This window comes from Eulemur rufifrons, chromosome 2, assembly GCF_041146395.1.
Source record: "Eulemur rufifrons isolate Redbay chromosome 2, OSU_ERuf_1, whole genome shotgun sequence".
NCBI lineage: Eukaryota > Metazoa > Chordata > Mammalia > Primates > Lemuridae > Eulemur > Eulemur rufifrons.
The window spans coordinates 35,321,624-35,327,884 of record NC_090984.1 but is presented as its reverse complement, the minus strand read 5'-3'; the positions used below and the strand labels follow the sequence as shown (position 1 = coordinate 35,327,884).

Here is a 6,261-nt window from a genome sequence, read left to right as displayed (position 1 = left end):
TTTCAGACAACTGAGGCTTAGAGAGGTTAAGCTAAATTTATCTGAGGTTACAGAATTAGCGAGTGGAGCTGCTGAGCTCAGTACCACACTAGTTGTTAGCTCTTAACTGTTAAGTAATACTCAGCCCCGCACCCCCCAGCGTCCTCCCTGCCCAGGGAGGGGTGTGGGGAGGAGGGAGAGGGACTAGGAGAAACCACAGTGACTCACAGTGACTGAAGGAGAAAGAACTCCGGGTCTTTCCTGGTGACCCAGAGCCAACAGGGAAATGGGTAACTAATTAACCTGGGAAACGTCCCACATCCTGTGTTGGAAAGAAAGAAACCATTTTAAAAGTTAGAAAACGAGTTTGAACAATGTTACATTTAAACAGAGCTCAAGTAACAGGTATTTCTTTAGTGTAGATTTTACAGTAGGCTATTCATTTGGCTTTTGAAAGTTACGTTGAATTATATTAGCTTTATGGTTATTTTATTCTAAGGTTTTGCTCTACGAATGAGCACAATCTCAGTCTCAGAGGTGAGGGAGGGGCGGGTAGGAAGCACGGAGCACAGGCTGTGATTTGCTTTGGGAGCAGTCGCCCAAGCAGGGGACATGCAGGAGGGAGGGTTCTTTCTGTCTAATGTAGCAAGAAGCCCAGGGCTGGACTCTGAGAGTAGCAGGATGAACAATCAATCTTCAGCAGAAAAAAAGTGGTATGTGTGCATCTTCCCAAAGAGACCGCTGGAGTTCCCACCAAGAAAAGGTGACGAGCAGTCAGGCTGGAAGCATGAATAGGGGACAGAAATTATTCAGAATCTTAATGAAAATTTAAACATAGGCCTCAAATGCAACAAATTCAACACAGCTGCACTCACTTCTCCTTTAGATCAGGGAAAAGAAAAAAACGTTTAGAAAATGTTTCTACCCTCTCACCTTCCTGGGAATGAAATCACCTCCTTCCACCAGGAGGAATGAAATATTTTTTCATTTTGGGAGGGGGTCTTCCGGTGAGAACCAGAAAAACTGCTAGACAAATTCTAAAAGAGCTGTAAAACTAGGAATGAAATATTTTAACCTGTACCTGTCCTAGGTTGGTGCCCTGGGTTGAAATCTGCTGCAGCCCTTGCTTGAGTGGGTCAGAGAAAAATGGGGGAGGTGGGACTGTCCCCGTAAAGAGAAAGAGGGAGAATAGGATAGAATGAGCGGGGAGGGAGAGAGGGGAAAGGCGAGGAAAAGGAGGAGGAAAGAGAGGAAAAGGAGAAGATCTTCAATTTTGGGGGCGGTTGGCCCAGAGCTACGCTTGGGTCCAGCTTCTCTGGTCCGCCCTGAGTGTGGAGGTTATGCTGGAGAGAGAGTCAGGGCTCATGAGTGTAAATGGGTGCTGGATTCCTAAGATGGAGCAGTACGGTTGCAAAGTTTGGGGCAGTTTAGCGTGTAGGAGTTTTCTTGGGAACAGAACACACTCACTGGGGCCTCGTGAGTGTGTGAAGCAATGGCAGGTGGTTTGTGATGGGGAAGCTGTTTCTTCCGATCAGAATTCATGTTCCTACTCGGGAGGCTGACTTCTGGACCAATCAAAATACAGTTCCAAAGAAACAGGGTTACAGTGGGTCACCGTCCCTTCACCTCCTCTGCTGCCATCTGCTGTGGAGTGGCCCGAGGGAGGTTCTGGGCGTCAGGGCTGGGAGGGCAGAGAGTTGCGGCAGGCTGTTCTGAACTTTCCTCTGTTGACATTAAGATTAGCCTTGGACTGGCTGAGAAATGTCCTCCCTGAGCCTTTTGCAGGGAGGAAAATCAATCAAAAATTAAGGAGTGAGAAAAGTCAGTTGAACACACAGACCCTGTGTTGTAAACATATCACTGTGGGTGAGGGTGCGGATCAAGAGAGAGAAACCAAAGAGGTTTAGTTTCCTTCTACTCACAGTTCCCCAGGGAGCAACCGCATACCACACAGGGCCACCGGGTAAAGCACGGGGACCAGTCACAAGGCAAATGGAGAGAGGGGACCTTGGGGAAAGCACCTTCATTGTGGTCTCCACGGGAAGGACCCAGTGAGGCAGGGTAGAAGGTTTAGGTTTGGCTAATTTGAGTAATTTCATTGAGCTGTGGGACATAGGGGCTGTCCCTAGTTGTCTGGTTCCTGACCCCAGGCAATTAGGGTAGGTGTATAGTGGCCAGGAGTGAGAGAGCCCAGTGAGGCAGGTGGTTGGGGGTGTGGACTTCATTGACCGCTCAAGAAGAGGAACTAAGTACCTCTAGCCAGGGCCTCAAAACTGGGTTGACAGTATCTAAAAAGAAAACAAACAAACAAACAAACAAACTGTAATACACTCTGTGAACTGAGGAATTAATGACTAATTTCCTTATTTTAGGGGATATAAACTTGGGAAAATGTAGACGTCTCCCCACTTAAGCCTAAGTTTGCAAGCAGAATTCCAAGCCATTACCTTATTCTAGCATGCAAGATTCTTGCTTAAGCCACTGGTAGGTGGCTGTTTTCAGTTCCTCAGGAAACTTATTTGCTTGGGCAGCCACAGCTTCCTCCCAGCTGTTCTTACCACCCTCCGAGAAGGGAGGGATGAGGGTCCAGCTGTTGTGAGGCTCTAGCAGGTAGAATAATGTCCCCCCCCAAAGATGTCCACATTCTAACCTTACGAAGGGGTGAATTTGTGACCAGAGGAGAGGGAAGACTTCCCCTCTACACTCTGAGGATTCAAAAACCGAGTCTGTGAAATAAACTGACAACAGGTAGATTAACAGGAGAAAGGTTTACAAGTTTATTACATGTACAAGAGTGCCACAGGGAAGAAAAGTGAATACCCAATAAACCAGTGAGATTTAGACGCTTACATACCCTCTTCATAGGGGAGAGGGGAGGAGGGATGTAGACGAATTTATGGGAGAGTAAATAATTTGGGGGAAAGATGAACGGGCCCTTAGAAGAACAAAATTTGTGTGGGTGTGGTGTTGACTTCTAGTCTCCTCTGCTGTGATAAGAGTCAATCTTCCCAGGTGACTGAAATTCCAGGGGAATTGACAACATTTGAGTTGCTTTGGAGGATCTGTATTTAGGCAGATAAGGCGAGTTCAGAGAAGCCCTCTCTCTGCATTTGCTGTTTTTTGAGTGCCTCCGGCTCAAAGTAATCAACATACTAAAGTATTTTGGGGTGGCATTTCCTCAATTCCTTCATTACCTGGCATGATAAAAGGAAATTAAGATTGCTAATCTGCTGATCTTGAGATGGGACCAATCCTTAAGAGTGAACCAGGGAGGCAGAAGAGAGGGTGAGAGAGATGTCTTGTGGAAAAGACTTGACCCCCCCCCCCCCAACTGCCCCGTTGCTGGCTTTAAAGACAGAGCAAGTGGCCACATGCCAAGGAATTCAGGCAGCCTCTAGAAGCTGGAAAAGGCAAGGAAACCAGGCCTTTTCTAGAGCCTCCAAAAAAGATTGCAGTCCTGCCTGCACCTTGATTTCAGCCCAGTGAGCCTGTGCTGGATCTTCAACCTACAGAACTGTAATATACTGTGTTTGTACTGTTTTAAGCCACCAAATTCATGGTAATTTTTTTTAATGGTAGCAAAAGGAAAATAGTACAGAGGTTGGGAGGAGTTTAGACCCCCTTGGGTGACAGAAGGATCCCCTATTCAGAACCACTCTCCTGTACCTCGTGCCTCCAAAAACATTCAATACCCATGATTTGTTTTTAAGCAGAAATGGATTTATTAAGGGACATTCAGTAGCTTACAGAATCTCTGGGAGGGCCATAGACCAGGCTCTGGAGCTCACAGCCGGGTACAATACCCAGCCATACCATGGGGCTGCTCTTCTGAAACATTTAAAGAAATCTATTTATACACACACTTTGAAAAATTTCAAACCACAGATAAATGGAAAGAACGGTAGAATGAACACTCATCTGTCCCAGTCTTGGTGTAGGTTTCCCCAGAAGGAGATCCTGAGAGAACGTGGGTACAGGTAGTTTGTGTGTGGGGTGATCCCGGAAAGCACAAGGGAGCGAGTGCAGGACATGAGGCGGGAAAGGGAAAAGCAGCAATAACATGTTCATTAACGAGACAGTCACCACCGAGGGCACCCGGTCCTCAGTCCTGCTGGGAACCCTCTGGGAGACAAACCATGCACAACATGCCTCACAGTTGTCTCACCAGAGGATGGGGCTTCAACCCGCTGGCTCCTGTCCCCTTGAGGGAGTCAACTGCCTCAGTTTCCAGGTTGTGCCTAATGAACAGCGTTAGCAAACTTCCTTGTGCTAGAGAAAGCCCTCTGGCAGAGAAGCAGTGAGTTGCATCGTTTGAGGTGTGAAGTCTTCCCATGGCAGAAACTGGGCACCAGAGCTGTGCGTTAACTCAAACGGGGGCCAAGAGGCCATGAGGTGCAGCACTGACATCATCTGCTACAACCCTCCTGAGGTTTACTGCAGACATCCTGGCACCCCCTCCATCTCTCTCTATGCACCCACGCGTGCAGCAAATGCATAGTATTTATCACGTGCCAGGCACTGTGCCTCTGTTAAACCCTTTCATCTGCCCAGTGACCCTGTGAAGTAGGTATCCAATAGAGGTGGTGGGTCGAGGGCACTAGAATCATTCCAAAGAGTGCTAGAACCATTCTATTTTAAAATGTCATTATGCCAGAAATGACATCTTTTGCAACTATTTGAACTTATGGTGAAAAATTTTAGATGCCAACTTAAAAATATACATAGAGATGCATGGTTTTTCAAAATTCTGTCTGCAAGTAAGCAGCCAAAGAGTTTGTAAACCGCCGTGTCCTGGATGTGTACGGTCGTGTCTTTATCTGGTGATACGCCCAGAATCACTGGAGACTTGATGGGGGCTGGGGTGGGGAGGGGGGTGGGGAAACAGTTGAGGCACTTCCGTGGTTACCCTGGAAAGATCCTGGGAAATACATTTTTTAAAAGGAAAATCAAAACGAGGGACGCTATAGATAGAAAGTGAGTTCAGCGAGCGGAAGATCCAGATGGATGTGCGCTGAACACCCAGGCTTTGCTCTTCAGCGTTCGGGTTCCGTCTCCCCCACGTCTGTGGATGCCAAGCCAGTGGCTCGAGTGCCATCCCAAACTGTCACCTTCCCTTTTATAATGCCTTTATTTTCTTAATGTTGCCTCCGCAACCTCTAAGTGTTAAGCTTGCTTTATGATCAATGTAGCTATGTTTAATAATAATAATCAAAAGGGTTCCTCCTACTTTACCAGGAAGACATTAAGCCAGCTAACACGTTTTTCTCTTCTAGAGAACCAAACTATGGTAGCATTAGCCTCATGGTGCAAGTGCATTGAGGGCACAGCATGAGCTGTGAGGTCGTTTTGAGGCTGTGATAATAGGTGAGTCACAAAGGAGGGGATGACAACAGTGACAACAGAAAACCTACCTTATGTGCAAAAGAAGTGCCTTGGGTGTAATTTATCCAAACTGATTTTTTTTTTTAAGACTCTGTCTCCTTGGCTAGAGTGCAGTGGCGTCACCACAGCTCACCGCAACCTCACTCCTGGGCCAAAGAGATCCTCCCACCTTGGCCTCCCAAGTAGCTGGGACTACAGATGTGAGCCACTGCACCTTCATCAGCTATAACTGCACCTTTCCCCTCTTAGGAAACAAACAACCTAACACCCAGGAGTAAGCAAGCTGGTTCTATGGTCTCTTGTGAGTCTGTTCTCTCCAAGAGTAGGAAAAGAAAACTTAGGAAGGTTATTAGAATTTGGTCTAATTAATAGCTCAACTCAGGTTGCAAAAGTGTTTCTCAAGGTTGGTACAATGTTCAGTTCACTTATTCAGCTACTTTTGCCTCCAGGTGTTGTTGTTCGTGTTACCCAGACATGGTAGGAAAAACCCTAAAGAATAACTTTTCTTGCTCTGATTCCTTCTTCACACCTGGTAAGGGACAGAGCGGGAAGAGCTTGGGCTTTGAAGCCAGACAAGCAAGAGGTTAAACCCAGGCTCCATCACTTAGTTGTGAAGCTTGGGTAGGTTATTTAAATTCTCTGAGCGGTTGGTCCGAGTGCAGTGGTGTTTACAGCTAATTGATCACGACCAGTTACAGATTCCTTTGTTCCTTCTCCACTCCCACTGCTTCACTTGACCAGCCTTTAAAATATAAATAACTAAATAAATTCTCTGAGCTTCAGTTTCCTTTTCTGCAGAATGGGGGTGATGTTTCCTCCTCCCAGGACTGCTGTGATGAATCAACAAGGTCATGTGGGCTGGGCACGGTGGCTCACGCCTGTAATCCTAACATTCTGGGA

The 6,261-nt window shown here is 46.8% G+C and overlaps 1 non-coding gene across 1 annotated transcript; it reads right to left on the bottom strand.

The window, feature by feature from the left end:
- Positions 1 to 974: 974 nt before the first annotated feature.
- Positions 975 to 1,036, bottom strand: LOC138381118 (U7 small nuclear RNA). Its single transcript, XR_011233054.1, has one exon. It is a non-coding gene; the product is annotated as a U7 small nuclear RNA (small nuclear RNA).
- Positions 1,037 to 6,261: the final 5,225 nt, after the last annotated feature.